This window comes from Grampus griseus, assembly GCF_964374135.1.
Source record: "Grampus griseus genome assembly, chromosome: 18".
NCBI lineage: Eukaryota > Metazoa > Chordata > Mammalia > Artiodactyla > Delphinidae > Grampus > Grampus griseus.
In genome coordinates, this window is record NC_139012.1 from 1,726,503 (window position 1) to 1,748,514 (window position 22,012).

Genomic DNA, 22,012 nt, shown 5'->3' on the forward strand with positions numbered 1-22,012 from the left:
GCTGCCGTGCCAGCTGGCCGGCCAGGACTCATTATCATGAGAATTTCGACAGGATATTAAATTTACTAATCCTGAACTTTCCGGACTGACCCTAACTGGGAACAGACAATGCCGATGTCTGCTGGGAAAACACTCTCTCTGTTTCCTTTCTTCCTTCTGCCTTTCCTCCTAGGGTCCCTCACGTGTCCTCTGCCACCCCCGATACCCACCACAATACCTAGTCTCCCTCAAGTGCCACCAGGACGCAGGCTGCTCGTCCCTTGTGAGGTGCACACTCTCCCCTGCAGGTGATCCGAGGAGGGCACCACGGCCTCCCTCCACGGCTTGCGTCTGGAAATACCAACTACACAGGGCCCCTGGGGCCTGAACAGATTGCCTGGAACCCTAGGTAACTGATGCGATTGTAGGAGGATGTGATGGGGTGTCCACGATTTCATACCGTTCCACGTCACGCAGGTGACTTTGACACACACGGACCAACCAGTGTGTTGGACGCGGATTACACTCCATCCTGCATGGAGGCACGCTCACACGTGAAGGCGTGCATGCACACGTGTGCACACACATGCGCACACACGCTCCCTTGTCCCAATATCAGCCTGCACTGCCCGAGTCACCTGTAATTCACCTGAAATCCACCCAGGAATACTCAGCTCCACCCTGATGCCATCTGTTAAAATTTCGGAAGGACCAGCGCACATTCGTGTTGTCTGGGGTTCCCTGCCTCTCGACGTGCACATCCTCACCACCCCGCTCTTGCAATCGGGCACCGCACATATGTTGTGATAGCAACTGTTACTTTTTGTTTATTCCAGCTATAAATAAACTACATCAGAGCCTAGGAATATTTTTAGAAAGTTTCGGGTACGGCAGCAGAATCCGGCATCTCGCCCGTTCAGAAGCTCTCTGTGCTCCAGAAAAACAAAACCGCACCACAGGTTTCCACTGACATGTGATCTCTAAATAATTCAGCACTAAAATCTGGTCAGCTCTCCCACCTCCCCGAAAACCTCCTGCACACACAGAGCCAATTAAGTTGCTGAAAACAGCAGATCTCCACTGATACTCTACGGATAAAGCTGACCATTAAATCGCAATTTAACATCCAGGCAGCAGGAGCTGCTGACAGCCTCTGAAGCTTGTAATCTCATTTAACCCCCTCCTGTCAGGAGCAGGCCCACCCCTTTAGCATAATGCCGCCAAATTAGACCTGACACGGCAACAAGAGAAAGAAAAACCTCTTTAGCTCAAAAGTCAGGCCGCAGTGGGCAACCCTGACCTTCAGCGTCCCCTCTCACCCACACGGTTCTCCAGGGACCCCGGAGACATTTACGCTGAGTGAGGAGGGGAGAGGAGGACAGAGCGGGTGGAGCGGGGCCCCGGCCACAAGGCACTTGGATTTCCCTGGGGGCAAATTACAGAGAATTTTCCGAGACAATGGAAGGCAATTTCACCTGGGCTTTTTCAAGTCTTTCTTTGGTAATAAAAGATGAACCCCGATGGTTCTGGTCAAACGCCTCTGGCTCAATACTTCCCTTTGCCTGCGGTGGCCTCTGACTTCGCAGCCAGGGGACGCCTCTGTTGGAACACAGAGTTCCCACCCCAGGCCCGAGACACCGTGCATTTTCAATGAGGTCATCTTAGCTGGTGGCTGGAGGCTTCAAAGCGTCCCCCGCGACTGGCATTTACTGGCTCTGTTTTCATAAGGAATCTGGCCGCCTCTGAGGCCCCTGACAACAAGCTCTCTGGACTCTGTCTTTTCCACCAATTCCCGTTATTTTGTTGAGTGGGGGGGGGGGAGGGGCAAAAGGGGGCGTGGCGTCTGTAGGGTCCCAGCACAGACACTGGAAGGTGACTTTTACACCACTCACGGCAATTTCCCCAAGTCAAGCCAGAGCTGCTTTTAAACACCTACACCACAGTTTCTGCCTCACAATCACAAACCCAGATTTTTAACCAAACGCCCCCGAGGCACGCTCTATTTCAAAGTAAATTTGTGTCTTTAAAAAACAATCAGTTGTTAATTTAAAAGAGCTTCCTTCCCAAGTATAAAGTAAAATTTTTTTTTTCTCTTCCTGCAAAAATAAAAATGTTTCCAGGCCAAAAGTCAGGGGGACGTCTTCCAAAGCTGGCATTCATGTCTCCAGTGCATACTGGTACCTTGAAAAGACCCAAACCAATCCCACACTCAAAAGTCCTATCCTCTATTCTTCCCATGCTTACATTTCAAAAATAGATGGGGACTGTACAGACGGAAAACTGCTAAAAGTCAAGGCAGAGAGAGAGAGAGAGAGAGAGAGAGAGAGAGAGAGAGAGAGAAAGAGAGGAAGCTTCTGCCACACCTGTCCCTCACTGCCCCTCTTTAGGAAGCAGTTCAGCAAATGTATGAATGAATCAAGCCTTCCAGAAAGAGGAAAGCCAAGATGCTTGCAAGAGGGAAGCTTCTGGACCTCCCAGAGAGGTCAGCGGGCCAGCTGCTCCAGTTGGCGGAGCCCCCGGCCTGCCCCTCTCTCCTGTGACTCACCTGTTCCCGCTCCCAGGGGCCACCCAGCAGGAAGGAGCTCTCAGCAGCTCTGGAACTGCAGCTTCTCTGCCGGCCCGTTACCTGCCGCAGGGGCGGGCTCCGGGGTGCTGCCGGCCAGCCCAAACCCTCCAGCCCCCCAGCTGCTTTCCCACTAAAGTTAGCTGAAATGGCTCGCAGAAGCAACCTCAATGTTTATTTCCACTTCCCGGGGCTGCACTGGAGCGAAGTCCTGCCTGCCCGAGCCTTTCTGCAATGGAGTGGTTTATTTAATTTGTCAGTATAATGGGAGCGGCTGAACGAGAGACAGAGAATGCAGTGTTGTATAAAAGAAACAAAGGCTAAAAGTACCACTATTTTGATTCCCTTTTTAAAATTACTTCCAAAGTGTGGTATCTATTGTGAAGAATAATGCTGAACAAAGCACAGTGTCTTGGCAATATTCACAGGGCTTATTCACGCACAGCCAGTTCTGTCTGTACATTCAGAGGTAGAATACACTTATAAATGATGTATTGGAAGGACTAGAGCTCCTATTGTGTCCCCAGTGTAAACAAAAAGGCAGACGGGAGCTGAATGGCATCTGGGCAGCCAGGCCACGCTGGATGCTACCATCCCCCCGTTCTGGGAGGGAAAACCGAAATCAGCAAAACCCACTGGAGCCCATGTGACGAAGGCTCAGCCCAGGAGCACCCCACCTTCTCCCCCTCATCCACCACCCCGATTCGGGCGCGGAGGGACCTCCAGAAGGTTCGCTCGGGCAGCACTGACCGGGGATGTGCCCCGCCACCTACACTCCCAGGTGACCTTTCTGACCATTTCCAGAATGGTCTCCCCCATTGAGAACAGTTTCCATAAGTTCCAGCAAAGTCAACGACGGCCTCCACGTGCCCCGCGCGGGGGTCTGGCGGGGCTGCTGTGGCGGGCGGCCTGCTCTACGTGCTGCGTGCTGGCGGCAGCGCTGTTCTGTCTCATCTTCATGCTTGGCGGCTAAGTACTGCTTTAGTGAAGGGACTCCACTACCTCTGTGAAAAAAGGGGCTGCTGGTTATAAACGGGAAACGTCTACGTCCCCTGCCAACTGGAGGAAGAAGCACCTTTGAATGCTAAGTGTTCTTCCGGTAAGACATTTTCACCCACTCACGCCAACGGGGAAAGACGATTCAGGGCTTTAGCTGCGGTTCCTATCCGGGCGCAGGGGCGGGTGTAGGGGTACGCTGCCCTGGAACCCCGCAGCCAGGCCCCCTATGCCCGACCCTGGGCTATGCCTCTGGCTGTCACCCCTCTCCAGATGTCCCCTTTCAGGAGGCGGCCACGCACCTGCTCAGAACCGGGCTGCGTCGGCAAAGAAGGATGCTTCCTGGCGCTGTGAGTTGCTGCTTTTCTGCACAGAATGGCTGCCGTGGCCCCGGGTGGAGAAGCACAGCCGACACGGCCTTGCGTGCGCCGCGGGCACAGGAGCGGACGGCGGTCATGACGAGCTGGGATGCGCGCCACGCCCGTGGGGTCCTGGAGGGGCCCCCAACCTCGCGGCGCACAAATGGAGGAGGCCCGCTCTCGGGCGCTGGGGCCCCCCCAAGGCCACGTGGGCGGTGCCGAGTGGGGGCGTGGAAGCCGTGTGGGCCCCACCGCCCCGGGCCATCCCCCCTCAGTTTACTCGGTGCCCGGCTCCACACTTGACTTTCCATCCCGATTAGCCACTTACTGCCTCTTACCTCAGGCGGAACACAACAGATCACACCTCTAGCTAGTTTTCAATCTTTTTTGAAATAGACATTCTTTTTCTTTAAATTTAAGGCTGGAGGTTTGTACCTCTGACCACCTTCACCCATGTCACCCCACTGCCCTCACCACCTCTGGAAACCACCGATCTGCTCTCTGTCTCTCTGAGTTCAGTTTTCTCAGATTCCACGTATGAGATCAGTCATACAGAATTTGTCTTTGTCTGACTTACTTTACTCAGCATAGTGTCCTCAAGGCCCATTCATGTTGCTGCAAAGGGTAGGATGTCCTTCCTTTTTATCCCTGGAAATATCCCTCTCTCTCTCTGTGTACCTGTATTTGTACCTATACCTATATCTAGAGTGGAATATTATTATAGAGTGGAATATATATAATACATACTATTTATAGTGGAATATATATTATAGATATATACTACTATACATAAAAATTATATAATATGTAATATATATAGTAAATATATGTATTAATATATGCTATATATAGTAGAACATAGGTAGTGGAATATATTATATATAATATTATATATAGTGAAATATATACAATATATAGAACATTACGCATAGTGGAATATATAAAGTGGATATATATTATATATAATACATGCTATTATATATAGTGGAATATATATAGTGAGATATATATAATATATATTATTATATAGAGTGAATATATATAATATATAATATTTAGTGGAATATACACATTTCACATATTTTTTATCCATTCATCATTGACATTTAGGTTGTTTCTGTAGCTTGGCTATTGTGAATAATGCTGCAGTGAACATGGTGATACAGGTATTTTTCCAATGTCCTGTTTTCATTTCTTTTGGATAAACGCTCAGAAGTGGAGTTGCCAGATCACATGGTAATCCTATTTTTTTTGTGTGTGTGCGTGTGTTACGCGGGCCTCTCACTGCTGTGGCCTCTCCCGTTGTGGAGCACAGGCTCCGGACGCGCAGGCTCAGTGGCCATGGCTTACGGGCCCAGCCGCTCCGCAGTATGTGGGATCTTCCCGGACCGGGGCACGAACCCGTGTCCCCTGCATCGGCAGGCAGACTCTCAACCACTGCGCCGCCAGGGAAGCCCCGGTAATCCTATTTTTAATTGTGCTCCACAGTGGCTGCACCAATTTGCACTCCCCCCTACAGGGCACAAGCGTTCCTTTTTCACCATGTCCTCACCAACACTTGGTTATCTCTTGTCTTTCTATTAATAGCCTCTCTTTCCGTGTTTTAAGGGTCCACTGGCCCTTTGCCCGTCCAGCGTGTCCTCAGCTTGGGATGAGCCTTTGCATCACATTCCAGAAGCATCTCCCTCGGCAGAGCCAGGAAACCGTGTGAATTTCAATAATGCCCAGAACACGGTGACCTGCTGCTGTGTTTTTGTGATCTGAATTTTGTAGTGGGGCGTCTGTAAAGACCTCTTCTGAAAATATTTATTTCCCATGATACTTCATAGAAATAGTTTTATCAGTGTATAGATTCTAAAATCGGGATTCTTTGAATGACTTTGATGTTAACATTTTGACAGATTCTGGAGAGTTCTACACTTACAAAGATCACAAAGCTGAGATCTTTGAAGTAGTCTGAGCTTCTATTCAAGAAACAATGAGAAAAGTCACGAAATGTGTTGACAGCTGCAAGTAGACGTTAAACACAATTGAAGTGGTGAGTCCTAGGTTCCAGCCCAGCTGTGACGGGACCCCGTCCAGCGTCTCTGAGCCTCCGTTTCTTTAACTTGGGAAACGGAGACAGTGAGAGTTGAAATAATGAACAGAGTGGTCGACGGGAAAAAATTTCCGACTGCTGGGCCAGAGACTGCAAACGGTTCTCACATGACCCCTGCTTGTGATGTCATGGCAGGACATACGTTGCTAGTACTTCTCTGAAGTTGAAACGCTTTCCGTTTTTATAAAAATGACTGCAGTGGTGTCTATGTGGCCAGAAAGACTTGTTGATGAAATCCCTGCTGGTTTTATCGGGAGCCCAGGGGGCACTGGGGTCGTCCTGGCATTTAACGTTTTCATTTCCCAGTACAGCAAACCAAGCCCAGAGCGTGTGGGTCTCGGAAGCTCGTAGAACAACAGAACCTGGTAGCAATCTGAGAAATCAACTGGTCTAACGTTCCCGTTTTACACAGCAAAAATTGAGATTCAAAGAAATTTGGCTTTTTCAAGATTAGTTAGTCGACAGATTGGGATAAGGTCTCAGATCTGTTAAGCCACTCATGTACCAATACTTTAAAAAAATTTACAAAAACTGTGGTCCATGAAAAGCAGTAGGTAACAATATTAATGTCATTACTTTTCGTGTACAGACACTCCAGTAAACATCTCCTGTTGTCTCCAGGAGCTTTCCATTGTGTACACAAGATTCTCAGTGCTTCAATGACTCAGTAATACATGATGCAGTGAGCAGGGACTCAGACCTCCATGGTTTGGGGAATGCTGCGTCTTTGTGAATTCCTTGCTGCGCGATAATAAAGTCACGGGTACCACTGGGTAGGTGCTCGTGCTCCCGGTAACATCAGGTCTCGCAGGACCACTGACGGCAGCACAAACGGGAGCCCTGATCCGCGGCAAGGAAAACAGGCTCAGCTTCTGGACAGCTCCTCACCCTTCGAAAGAGACTCGTCCATCTATTTCCTAAGCCGTTGGAACGTAACAGACTGCTGTGGGCCACAAACATGCATAATTTCAAGTGTTCTGCGCAGCTGGCAAATGGTAAGTGGTTCGGTCCAAGATTTAGCGGAGGGCGCATCAGCTGGGGGTTAGGAAGTGTGTTTAGATCACACTTCAGGCTTTGGGGACCCAATCTGGTCTCCCAATTCTCCAACTTTAAAATGGTCTTGATATCACTTGTATGTGGAATCTAAAATATGACGCCAATGAACCTATTTATGAAACAGAAACGGAATCATGGACATAGAGAATAGACTGGTGGTTGTCAAGGGGGAGGGGTTGGGGGAGGGATGGAGCTGGAGGCTGGGGTGAGCAGATGCAAATTATTACATATAGGATGGATAAACAACAAGGTCTTGCTGTAGAGCACAGGGAACTCTATTCAATATCCTGGGATAAACCATAAGGGAAAAGAAAGTGAAAAAATGTATACGTAGGTATAACTGAATCACTCTGCTGTACAGCAGAAATTAACACAACGTTGTATATCAACTATGCTTCAGTAAAAAAGAACTGTAGAGAAAATAAAATGGTCTTGACAATTCATGTATATCTACTTCTACACCCTCAACTTCACGTGTTTCCTAAAGACATGAAAGTCCCCATAATACATTTAATCAGTCGTGACCTTGGGGAGGGTAAATTAGAACTACATACTCATTTTAGGCTCTTAGGAAGAAAAGTGCTGTATAAATTCCAGGTAATTCCAGTCTACGTTGGAAGGGGCATCCCCTGAGGCTGGCATGAGGTCATTGCACACGACCCTCTTCTCCCGGTTAATCCGTTTAATCTTGGGTGTTTCACAGTCTCTTATTTGACTACTTTACATTATAGTCCCATCTAAACAGAATGTTAGGAGTCTGACCATTTCACTCTGATTTTTCACATATGATATGTAAGAATCTGAATTTTTACAACACATGCACCAGAGGCAGAATTTAGCTATCATCCTTCCAAGTTTGAAAGTCCCTTCAAGAGCTGATTGCATCATGATGTAGTTCTTGAATTCCATTTTCCATTCTTGGGTGCTGGTACGTCCAGATTCTCAAACAATTGGTTCTGCTTCCCAAGGAAAAGGAATGAAATTCATATTATGAGCAGAGGAGTGCCTGCTTTCCTGGATTGAATTGACAGCAAGCCCATTAAAAAAAAAAATCAGGGGCTTCCCTGGTGGCGCAGTGGTTGAGAGTCTGCCTGCCGATGCAGGAGACACGGGTTCATGCCCCGGTCCGGGAGGATCCCACATGCCGCGGAGCGGCTGGGCCCGTGAGCCGTGGCCGCTGAGCCTGTGCGTCCGGAGCCTGTGCTCCGCAACGGGAGAGGCCACGACAGTGAGAGGTCCGCGTACCGCAAAAAAAAAAAAAAAATCAGTTCTCCAGTCTTGAATTTTTTTCAGCTCTTCTTTCTCTTTTCTTTTCTTTTTTTTTCATATGCTTTAAAATTCCTTGCAGTCTTCCTCCCTAACTGCACGATGTCCAAAGCTCTCTGTTCTAGTCCGCTCCCGGCCTCCTCAATTAATCACTTTATTACAGAACTTGGCGACTTGCCCCCTCACGGCCCACAAGCATTTCCCCTGCTTTGCTCCTTGCTCCCCTTAGCCATCTAGTCCTTCCCCTGGCAGCTCTCCGGTTCCTTCTTCACCGTCGTGCAGTTCTCTGTTGCACGTTCATTTATTCTCTCAGCCTCCTTCAAGCCCACTGGCTCTTTCACTGACTCGGCAAATCCTGTCGCACGGTTGCTCGGGCCTTGCCTGCCCCGCGGGGACGGGGTCTTCTGCGTGCAGAGCAGGGGCTGTGCTGCGGGCGCTTCCAGAGCCCTCACTGTGCCAGGCAGGGTGCTGGGTTCGGCTCCGTGGGCCTCTTCACGGAAGCCTCTGGAACTCCACGGAAAGTGGCTACTCGCCCATCTGATGCCGGAGGGGAGGCGGCTGAGCCCCGCTGAGCCCGAGGTGGTCATGGCCCGCACTGGCCCTTGGAGTGTTCTCCATCTGCTGACCAAGCCTGCGAACTTGACCGTGCCCTGCCTGCGACAGGTGGGAAGAACCACGGCTCCGAGGTGCCGGCAGGCCCGGCCCGGCCCATGGGGTCTGCTTCTCCTCTGTGACACGGGCAGCTCCGATCTCTTCACGATGTCACCGGGGTCCCGAGCGGCCCCGGGAGGGGGACGTCCCGGATGCCAGCTCTCCGGTCATCGCTGCTGTCACCCACGTCATCCCCAAAACAGGGCCAGATCTACTCAGAAGTAACAAGCTTAGTTTCAACAGAACAACTGGTAGGTAAAACGCTAATGAAGGTTTTTAGATGTAAAGCCATCTATTTGAACACGAAATAATTGATGTTTTATGATAATGTGTTTTTCCTAAAGGTCTATTTTAAAACTAACTTCCCACCTTATTATATAGCCAAGTAAGAAAATTTCTGATACCTATTTATTTAATTGCCCTAAAACACAGGCGTTTTCTAAAATAACAGGTACAGGTATCCTCTGAGTTGAGCAAATAAGTACTGAACATCGGCTCCTCCACGGGGGACTCGGTCCTGAAACAAACTGAGGAAAAGCCCTGTGTATCGTTGATGGTAAGCCGTAAACACCGAAACACAAGGCGTTTGCCCACTGGAGTGCTCGAGGAAGCAAAGGCAGTCAGGAAAAGACACTTCCCCCCTTCCTTGGGCCCAACTGGGCGTTGACGCCTTTCAGGGCTCACCGCCACGTGCTATTATTTCCAGCAAGGTGAAGCTGGCACACGGAGGTAAAGCGCTGTGCCGGGAGGAGGCGGCCCTAATACGCTCCCTTCCCCTCGTGGGCCCCCCCGCCTGGCTCCATCCCTCAGGTAACGGGCCCTGCGCGCCTGGCAGAGCTGGGCAGGTGGCAGCTGAAACCCCCAGGGCAGAGCCCTGGCACCAAGTGTCCACTGAGACGTGAAATCCAGCTGAGTGTGCGGTGAGTGCAAAGCGCACATCACATTTTGAAGATTCACTATGAAAAAAGAATGTGATTTTAAAGACTTTAATGAATAAACTTTATTTTCTGGAGCAGTTTTAGGCTCACGGCAAAACTGAAGAAAGGTCCAGAGATTTTGCACACACCCCTTGCCCCTCCCCGCGGGGCCTCCTGCAGAACCAACAAACCCCACTGCGGCGGGGCACCTGTTACAACTGATGAACCCCGACGACACGTCATCACCACCCAGACTCCACGGTTTACATCAGGGTTCGCTCTTGGTGTGAACATTCTACAGTTTGGGACAAACGTGTAACGTCGCGTGGCCACCGTCGGTGTCTTGCACAGAAGAGTCTCACTGCCCTAAACCCTCTGTGCTCTGCCCGGTCACCCCGCCTGCTACCTAACTCCTGGCGGCCACCCATCTTTCTACTGTCCCGGAGTTTTGCCTTTTCCAGGATGTCATGTTGTTGGAATCACACAGTGTGTAGCCTTTTGAAGACCAGCTTTTTCCACGTAGTCATATGCGTTTAGGTTCCCTCCATGCCTTTCTGTGGCTTGAAAGCTCATTTCTTTTTGTGCTGAATGAGCTTCCATCGTCTGGACGCACCAGCTTATTTACGCATCGTCTACTGAAGGGCATCTCGGTTGCTTCCGAGATTCGGTGACTATCAGTAAGTCTGCCAGGGACATCTGTGTGTTGGTTTCTCTGTGGCCGTAAATTTTCAACTCATCTGAGTAAATACCAAAGAGCATGATTGCGGGATAGAAAAAAGTGTATTTTTAATATACTGGATTCAATAAAGTATATTATGAAAATTACTTTTCCTTATTTCTTCTTACTTTTAAAAAACGTGGTTTCTAGAAACATTTAAACTCACACATGTGGCTCACGTTACACTTCTAGTGACCGACGGCCTGGAGACCCTGGGGGTTGTACGTGGGAAAGGCTTGCTTCCAGGATGCGCCTCAAGCCTGTGGATACTGACTGAGTTTCTGGCTTTGGGGAGGTGTCTTGAGGTCCGTCATGCGGTCGGAGCGAAGGCGGCGGGGGAGGAGCCGTGCTCGGCTTTGCACACGCGGTCCCTGCAGGAGGCTCGTCAGCAGCGCTGGCCATCGCATCCTTGACTTGTGCCTGAGGGTCCAAGCTCACGTGTGAACCCCAGCCCTGACCTGCTCTGCTCTTCTGTCCACCCCCTTTGGTGGCTTCAGGCTTGGGGACACATCTCAGCTGGAAAAGCCGTGCCTGTGATACAATTACCGGGAGCGGAACATACAATTCTTTGGCAATGGAGAGCCGGCACTTAGAGAGGTATTTAGCACACGGTGCTGGCTGGGGTGCGGTTCCCAGCGCAGCAGGCTGAGCTCCGAGTTCACTGCTGTTCCGAAGGCACCCAGGACCCATGGACCCGAAACTCAGCGGGAGTCTCTCCTCGTCGCGGCCACGCCGGGCTCCCCAGCTGGCTTGCTGGACGCCGGCGCCTGGGAACCTCACTTTGCTGGGGCAACGGGCATATTCGGACGCCTCACTTGAAAGAGTGAGGTTAAACTTGTAAAAGCCTTAGGAGAGCGATTCCTGGTGAGAACTCGATCCAGGGGATCACACCGTGGTCAACACTCCCAATGAGGAAGTGCTGAGCCACGAACAACGAACAAAACCCAGACGGACACAGCCCAGGACCTTGATCCAAGCTGGACCAGCGAGAGGAGAGCCCGGGGCCCCGGGAAGTTGCAGTCCCAGGCCTGCCCTGGCTCTGCTGCAGCAGATGGGGCCCGTCTGGATCCTGCTGGGGGTCCAATGCGGATCGTTGCCTGAAGTCGCAGGAACCCATGTGCAGAAGTGTGAACAGACACAAGGAAGGCAGCTACCCTGCAGCAAAGTGACAAGTGGGAACAGACGGTGTGGTAGTCTTCACTGAGGCCTGAGGGACATGAGGGGAGTCGGCCGGCCCTTTGGCACTGGAAGGCCACTAAGATCTGGGGACACCCTGAGCTGAGAGCGCGTGTTCCTGGCGGGGCAAGCAGGGCAGGATGCAGACCACCCGTGAGCGCGCGTGAGCCCAGCAGCTATGGGGACTCAGGAGGCAGAGGGTCACCATGGGCAGCGCAGCTGCGGCGTCCTCGAGAACAACCACAAGCCCACAGTCGGCAGAAGGGCCCAGGAATGTGCGCCCACAGCTTTATACAGGGGTCACCGGGCCATGCACACCGAGGTACAAAGGAAGGGTCATAACCTTGCCTTTTACAGGGGTTTCTCGGGTTGAAAAGTGCCCCATGGTCCAGCTTGCAGGTGGGATAAGCATTACCTGTTGAATCTCACCCTCCCGCCCTTCACCGGGCACTGGCTGGGCCCCTCCGGGGCAGGCTCTGCCCCAGGCCCTGGGCAGTTTGGGGTCAACCGCACAGGCCTGGGTACTGGGCCCGGTGCATGCGTGTGGGGCCAGGTGCTGGGCAGGGGGCACACAGGTGAATGTGGCAGGACATGCAGGTCAGGCGGGTTGGGGGGTGGGCGCCTGCGGCTGTGCGGAGACGTTGCTGGAGGGAGGGGCTGACGCACAGCCGCCCTCCCACCCCCGGCTGGAGATGCCCCAGGGGACGCGACCGGCCAGGAGGGATGCAGTCCTTCCCGGGAGGGCCAGGAGGTGCGGGGCAGTCAGGACTGGATGAGCGCGCTGTACCGCTGTACCGGCAGAGGCGTGGTCTGGGGGAGGAGGGAGGAACGACGCCCAGCTTGCTTTATTCCGTAACCTCCGGAGGCCCACCAGAGGCATTCGATATTACAGGGACATTTACTTCTTTATTGCCTCGTTTGGCAAGGGACTTGAGGCGGCTTGAAGGAACCACAAATCTGAGATTAAAGAAGGAGTGAAGGAGTCGGGGGAGGGGAAAGCCGTAAGCCTGAGCGGATTAGCGCCCAGAAATGCCTACCAGCTGAATTCTCAGGCCTGAGAAGGGTTCGTGGACCCTCTGAGGAAGACCTCTGTGACACGGGGGAGGAAAAATCCAGGGTCCTTCCTTGTGCTGGCTCAATCTAAGAGGGATGGTGAGACTTTCGTGACACAGTACTTAGCGTGACCCTGACACCCACTGGAACCCTCAATGCCCAGCGAAGTCCGAGTCTGAGTCGAACTCCAGGGGCACGAGGATAAACTCTTAGGTTCCATTCACGATGACCTACCCTGCAGGGCTGAAGCAAGTTTCCGCCTGTGAGTGATGGTGTTTTGGCTCGAGTGACATGGGGGATGGCTGTGGGCAGTGGCGGGTTCAATTTGGGCACGTGAGACGGAGGAGAACATGGGGGCACACGTGCAGGTGCGGAGGCAGCTGGGCAGGGCGCCCTTTGGCTCTTTGCACGAAAGCTCCTTACGTCCTAGCAGGGGCCCTGGGGCTGCATCCACGGATGAGAGGCTCGGGAGGAAGACGAGGCTCCAGAGACGGGCGTGAGGGTCACCGGCACAGAGAAAGGAGTGAAAGCCAGGACGTGGAGCGAGAGAGTGGGAAAGAGCGAGCGGAGCGAGACAGGTGCGGAGAAGCCCGGGCGTGGACCCAGGATGACAGCCCGCAAGGCACGGTGGTAAAGCACGGCAGGGGACGCAGGAGGAAAACCTAACGTACCAGAGAGATCGGCAACGGTAGGCTTGGGCCGGGGGATAACCTGTAAGGTGAGGGCAGACATGTGCCCACTGAGCTTAGCAAGAATCAGACAGGATGTGTAAACCATTTTCCCCAACAGGAGGCTCCCAGAGGGGTTCGTCTCTTAAAGGTTAGTCATTAAAAACTGGAAACATATAAAAAAGAAAAATAGCCTATCATCCCAACCATATAAAAATAATTCATACACGTGACACGGAAAGGCAAACACTACAGAAAAGTACAGAGTAAACAGGAAAAATCGCTCTCAGCCACCCTAATTCCCCACAAATTCCTAGTTCTCCCAACAACTAATTATTGATAGTTTCTTGTGTTCTCTTTTGGAAGAAAATAAAGGGTAAAGGCAATCCCTCTATTCTTTTATCCGTCCATCCATCCATCCATCCATCATCCATCATCCATCATCCATCATCCATCATCCATCCATCATCCATCATCCATCATCCATCATCCATCCATCCATCCATCATCCATCATCCATCATCCATCATCCATCCATCCATCCATCATCCATCATCCATCATCCATCCATCATCCATCATCCATCCATCATCCATCATCCATCATCCATCCATCATCCATCATCCATCCATCATCCATCATCCATCATCCATCCATCATCCATCATCCATCATCCATCCATCATCCATCATCCATCATCCATCCATCATCCATCCATCCATCCATCCATCATCCATCCATCCATCATCCATCATCCATCATCCATCCATCATCCATCCATCCATCCATCATCCATCATCCATCATCCATCCATCATCCATCATCCATCCATCCATCATCCATCATCCATCATCCATCCATCCATCCATCATCCATCATCCATCATCCATCATCCATCCATCCATCCATCATCCATCATCCATCATCCATCCATCATCCATCCATCATTCATCCATCCATCCATCATCCATCCATCCATCCATCATCCATCCATCATCCATCATCCATCCATCCATCCATCATCCATCCATCTATCCATCATCCATCCATCATCCATCATCCATCATCCATCCATCCATCATCCATCATCCATCCATCATCCATCATCCATCCATCATCCATCCATCCATCCATCATCCATCCATCATCCATCATCCATCCATCCATCCATCATCCATCATCCATCATCCATCATCCATCCATCCATCCATCATCCATCATCCATCCATCATCCATCATCCATCATCCATCATCCATCCATCATCCATCATCCATCATCCATCCATCCATCCATCCATCATCCATCCATCATCCATCCATCATCCATCATCCATCCATCATCCATCATCCATCCATCATCCATCATCCATCATCCATCCATCATCCATCATCCATCATCCATCCATCATCCATCATCCATCATCCATCCATCATCCATCCATCCATCCATCCATCATCCATCCATCCATCATCCATCATCCATCATCCATCCATCATCCATCCATCCATCCATCATCCATCATCCATCATCCATCCATCATCCATCATCCATCCATCCATCATCCATCATCCATCATCCATCCATCCATCCATCATCCATCATCCATCATCCATCATCCATCCATCCATCCATCATCCATCATCCATCATCCATCATCCATCCATCATCCATCATCCATCATCCATCATCCATCCATCATCCATCATCCATCATCCATCATCCATCCATCATCCATCATCCATCATCCATCATCCATCATCCATCATCCATCCATCATCCATCATCCATCCATCATCCATCATCCATCATCCATCCATCATCCATCATCCATCATCCATCCATCATCCATCATCCATCATCCATCCATCATCCATCCATCCATCCATCCATCATCCATCCATCCATCATCCATCATCCATCATCCATCCATCATCCATCCATCCATCCATCATCCATCATCCATCATCCATCCATCATCCATCATCCATCCATCCATCATCCATCATCCATCATCCATCCATCCATCCATCATCCATCATCCATCATCCATCATCCATCCATCCATCCATCCATCATCCATCATCCATCATCCATCCATCATCCATCCATCATTCATCCATCCATCCATCATCCATCCATCCATCCATCATCCATCCATCATCCATCATCCATCCATCCATCCATCATCCATCCATCTATCCATCATCCATCCATCATCCATCATCCATCATCCATCCATCCATCATCCATCATCCATCCATCATCCATCATCCATCCATCATCCATCCATCCATCCATCATCCATCCATCATCCATCATCCATCCATCCATCCATCATCCATCATCCATCATCCATCATCCATCCATCCATCCATCATCCATCATCCATCCATCATCCATCATCCATCATCCATCATCCATCCATCATCCATCATCCATCATCCATCCATCCATCCATCCATCATCCATCCATCATCCATCCATCATCCATCATCCATCCATCATCCATCATCCATCCATCATCCATCATCCATCATCCATCCATCATCCATCATCCATCATCCATCCATCATCCATCATCCATCATCCATCCATCATCCATCCATCCATCCATCCATCATCCATCCATCCATCATCCATCATCCATCATCCATCCATCATCCATCCATCCATCCATCATCCATCATCCATCATCCATCCATCATCCATCATCCATCCATCCATCATCCATCATCCATCATCCATCCATCCATCCATCATCCATCATCCATCATCCATCATCCATCCATCCATCCATCATCCATCATCCATCATCCATCATCCATCCATCATCCATCATCCATCATCCATCATCCATCCATCATCCATCATCCATCATCCATCATCCATCCATCATCCATCATCCATCATCCATCATCCATCATCCATCATCCATCCATCATCCATCATCCATCATCCATCCATCATCCATCATCCATCATCCATCCATCATCCATCATCCATCATCCATCCATCATCCATCATCCATCATCCATCCATCATCCATCCATCCATCCATCCATCATCCATCCATCCATCATCCATCATCCATCATCCATCCATCCATCCATCATCCATCATCCATCATCCATCCATCATCCATCATCCATCCATCCATCATCCATCATCCATCATCCATCCATCCATCCATCATCCATCATCCATCATCCATCATCCATCCATCCATCCATCATCCATCATCCATCCATCATCCATCCATCATTCATCCATCCATCCATCATCCATCCATCCATCCATCATCCATCCATCATCCATCATCCATCCATCCATCCATCATCCATCCATCTATCCATCATCCATCCATCATCCATCATCCATCATCCATCCATCCATCATCCATCATCCATCCATCATCCATCATCCATCCATCATCCATCCATCCATCCATCATCCATCCATCATCCATCATCCATCCATCCATCCATCATCCATCATCCATCATCCATCATCCATCCATCCATCCATCATCCATCATCCATCCATCATCCATCATCCATCATCCATCATCCATCCATCATCCATCATCCATCATCCATCCATCCATCCATCCATCATCCATCCATCATCCATCCATCATCCATCCATCATCCATCATCCATCATCCATCCATCATCCATCATCCATCATCCATCATCCATCCATCATCCATCATCCATCCATCATCCATCATCCATCATCCATCCATCATCCATCATCCATCCATCATCCATCATCCATCATCCATCCATCATCCATCATCCATCATCCATCCATCATCCATCATCCATCATCCATCCATCATCCATCATCCATCCATCATCCATCATCCATCCATCATCCATCATCCATCATCCATCATCCATCATCCATCATCCATCATCCATCCATCATCCATCATCCATCATCCATCCATCATCCATCATCCATCATCCATCCATCATCCATCATCCATCATCCATCATCCATCATCCATCATCCATCATCCATCCATCATCCATCATCCATCATCCATCCATCATCCATCATCCATCCATCATCCATCATCCATCATCCATCCATCATCCATCATCCATCCATCATCCATCATCCATCATCCATCCATCATCCATCATCCATCATCCATCCATCTATCCGTTCATCTACAGCATCACTGTCTCTTCTCACCTCTCAATTCATCAATACACCTACGTACACCCACCCCACCATCCTTCCACCCACCCATCCATCCATCAATGCCAGGTTTAATTTTAATAAATGATCAAGGAGTTTTTAAGGTTTCAAGAAAGGGTCGCAGTCAGAGAGTTGGTCGCTCCTTCACAGGCCTGTCCTCCACATAATTTATTCTGAGCTCCGCCTTCTCCAACAAGACAAAGTCTCAGTAGCAAGTACACACGGATCATCTTCTCAACTCTCCTTCCTCGCTACGTTTTAAGAGTTAAGACTGTGTTGGCTGGAACTGGGATTATTCCTCAAGGAATTTTTGATCTGAAGGTAGCTTTAGGAAAAATCATGAGTAGAATTTCTAGTTGGCAACGTACATTTGTGTGGAATCCTCAAATGCATGAAAACAGGACCCTGCAGCTTCCCTGGTTGTGAGAGTTTCACCTGAGCACAGGTGGTAACGTCAGAGTGAGTCCTGACTTTTTAGATCCAAACCTTGTGGGGCTCCACAAGTCAGGGGGGTTGCGTTCCGTGGGGGAGTCACGGCACACACACCTGAGCGTAGACACAAACTGGCCAACAGGAGGAAGGGTAGGAGGCCGTTTGAACAGGTTTCGGTTCTGCAAAGTAAGTGGACGAGTATCAACTGGGTTGAGACCCAGGTGCAGGTCTAGATTTTATGGGGCCTCAACTTCTGCCGTCTGGGGGTCCTCTCTCATAGAGACGTAAACAATCGCAGACATAAAATTATAAATTGAAAGTTGGTCCGGAGCCTCAGAAGGGCCTGTGGAAGTGAGGGCCCCGAACCTTATGTTTCCGTAGCTTCGTGTGTGTCAGCCTCGGCCAGGGCCTGAGCCCGACGCGCAGACATCGCGGGTTGTTGTAGGTGACAGAAGGGCTCCTCGATTGGGGTCTATTTTCCCCAGGGGATGTTTGCCATCCCCTGGAGGTTGTTTTGTTTGTCCCAACTGGGGGGCCAAAGGGGTGCTACGGGCATCCAGTGGGTAGAGGCCAGGGATGCTGCCAAACGTCCCATAATGCACAGGACAGCCCACAGAACAAGGGGTTATCTGACCCCAGATGTCAACAGTGTCGAGACTGAGAAGGCCCGAGTTTAGCTAGAGATTTGCTTGTACAGAACACCGAGCCGCCTGGTCTATCGGCTCACCCTCCAGGGCTCACAGCTTCGCTGATGGGCTCCATCCACAGACTCAGCGCCATCAGATGGATGAAAACACTGGACTGTGCTGGTCGGTACCGCCCCCAGCCGGATCGCAAGCCCCACTGGATCGCTGCCTCCCGGAGCTCTTAGACCCACGCTGGCTCGATAGTACGACTGGCTCAGGGCGTTGTCTGCACCTCGGTACAGGCGTGTGCGTCCTTCGCGCTCAGCTACCAAGTAACATTTACATCTGCTGCCTCCACACTAAATTAATATATTTTAATGCTTATACCCATAAATCATTCACTTCAAAATCCTCATCTTTTATGAATAAGTTCATCATTTTCATTCACATTTTGTCACAAAAATTAGGAGTTTCGCTTTTCGAAAATTCCATCCTCCACTTGTCTTTTATGTGTGGCAAGATAGTAAACCAGCAGATTAGCTTTTCTTTCATCACAGCCGAGGAGGACGAGCTAGAACGTAACACAATCAAAACAAATTGCTTAGGAAAATAATTCCTTTATTTAAAGGAATTACCAATAAGCAGGCAGCTTTCATAGGAAACAAAAACTGTCATGGAGCTAGCCAGGGTCGGGGAACGCCGAGTCTGAATTATGCTCTCTTCTGCACAGTTACTGTTCCAAATTATAGCAATACTCACATCTTGTGAATGACTTTGAAAGTGGGGTAAGATAAACACCAAGGAAAAACCGGCTGCTCCTAACATCACTTTACAAGTGTGGCACCAAAAGAAAACCATCTCTGCCTCGTGTCTGGTGGCCGGCACTTCCTCAGCAGATGCGGCATGACATGGCCCAGCATGGCCATGTGCCACCTGTACCCACTGACACCACTTCTCAGGGAGTATTTTCCCCCAGGCGGTGTACACTTATTTTCTTCAAAAACGATCAAACTGGCCAGTTGTTAAAAAGGTAGTTTTCGGGCTTCCCTGGTGGCGCAGTGGTTGGGAGTCCGCCTGCCGATGCAGGCGACACGGGTTCGTGCCCCGGTCCGGGAAGATCCCACATGCCGCGGAGCAGCTGGGCCCGTGAGCCATGGCCGCTGAGCCTGCGCGTCCGGAGCCTGTGCTCCGCAACGGGAGAGGCCACAACAGTGAGAGGCCCGCGTACCGCAAAAAAAAAAAAAAAAAAAAAAAAAGGTGGTTTTCATCGTATAAGCATTCCTGAATGAAATGTTCTCATCTGCGTGAACAACAGCAAGTGTAAGCACTACTGCAGAATAAAGGACATCCAAGTGGTGCTTTGACGAATCTAGAATATCTGATACAAATTGAGATTTCATGTAATTTTTTTTTTTTTTTTACAAAAAACCCCATTTGAAAGTAACTGAAAGCAAGAGCTTGAAACTAATTTATGTGTTTGCTGTCTTTAGATCATTTTTACTGTATGAATAAAGCAAAGAGGCAAATTAAAGTGACCCCAGGATATTACTGGTAAGAGGTTAAAGTATGTGCTAATGGGCAGATTAATTCTGCGGGGAAATAACATTAAATCTTTCTGAAGCCTTGAAATTTCTCAAAAACATTCTTGCTGCTTTCTTGCAACAGATGGAGTCGTCTGGCTAGCTAATCTGGCATCTTAAATAACTTTGCACTTACGGCCCGTCAATTTGATCCTCCAAGGTTAACTGATTATTTCAACAAGAATTCTTGCCAGAAAAGATCTGAGTGCTTACATCTTTTCATTAATTCATGCTGTTTGGTGAGAAGGTGAAAAATTAGAAGGGGCGGCTTAACGCTTTCATTACTGGGTCTCCAAAGAAGGAGCAGGTCTGGGGCAAACTGCGGCTCTATTTACAGAACCAAAACAAATCAGCACCGCTTCCTCCCTCCCCGAGCCTGGCTTTCTGGAGGACGGGTGTGTGTGCTCGCTCGTAACCCAAGTGGCTGGTTTCGCCTGGGCTCTGCCTGCAGCAGCGACCGCTGGCGCTGGCCACGCCGCCCGGGGCTCCTGGCGAGGACTCGCTCTAGCAGTAATCAGGGATTCGTCACCGACATCCTTCTTTCCAGAGGCCCAGCCAGGACAGCGGATCACCCCGTCACACAGATGGTGCCACGACCCATCGGTTGAGCCGCAGAACCTGGCCGGACGTCAGGGTTTCTTTTTCATGGGCATTAAAATTGTGCAGGCATTCATGCTTCTTAGCAAGAGAAAAAGCAGCCCCAAACCCTCCTAGGCTGAGAAAGAATGTGTGTTTATCTGAACCGCCGCCCTGGCCCTGCAGTTCTGTTTCTGAACACGACCAGTTCGCATCCCCAGTGCCCAGAGGGCCTGGAGATCCGGGGCTCCTTCTCTGGCCTTTCCCAGACCTCCGCCAGGTACACGGCCACGGACTTCACTCCACCGCGTCCTCTTTTCCCACTCAGGCTTGAAGAGAACCGGCAAAACCACCTTTTTTTTTTTTTTTTTTTTCTTTTCTTTTTCTGGCCGCGCCACACGGCTTGCAGGATCTCGGTTCCCCGACCGGTGATCGAACTCGTGTCCCCTGCAGTGGAAGCGCCGAGGCTTAGCCGCTGGACCGCCAGGGAATTCCTAAGTCCAGCCTTTCCTGCTCATGGTTTGGGGCCTGCAGCCTCCTCTCCGTCCTCCGCTCGCCCCATGACGGCTCACTGCAGGGCGAGGGGGGTGGGGTCCTGCTTCCCAGGGGTCTGGCAGCGCCGCAGTGCCAGGGCCAGGAGGCGGGGCCGGAGCCGCGGGGTGGCTGCACAGGCGCCTGCAGGCTGGCAGGGCCGCGCTGCCCTCCCTCCACGCTTCCAAATGGAATTGGAATTGGAAGGAGAAGGCCACAGCTTTATTTACATAACACAAGAGATAAAACGATCAACAAGCATTAATCATGATCATTACCCAAATCATACAAAATGGCGCTGCTGACCGCTTCCGCAGCACGTCCGTTACTTTCTGTTCCCTTTCTTTCCCTCTTGGAAAGAGAGGAAAACGACAAAATCATCAGGGCAATCTGGGGTCCCCCCAGTTGAAACGTGTGTAAATTAAACACACGCGAAGTGCTCGCTCCGTGGGAAATGAGTGCAGAAAGCACGGAGGCCGGAGCATATCACTGTGCGCGCCCCGCCGAGGCCTGACAGGTATTATTGCCCTCGGGAGAATGATTTGAGCCCGGTAGGG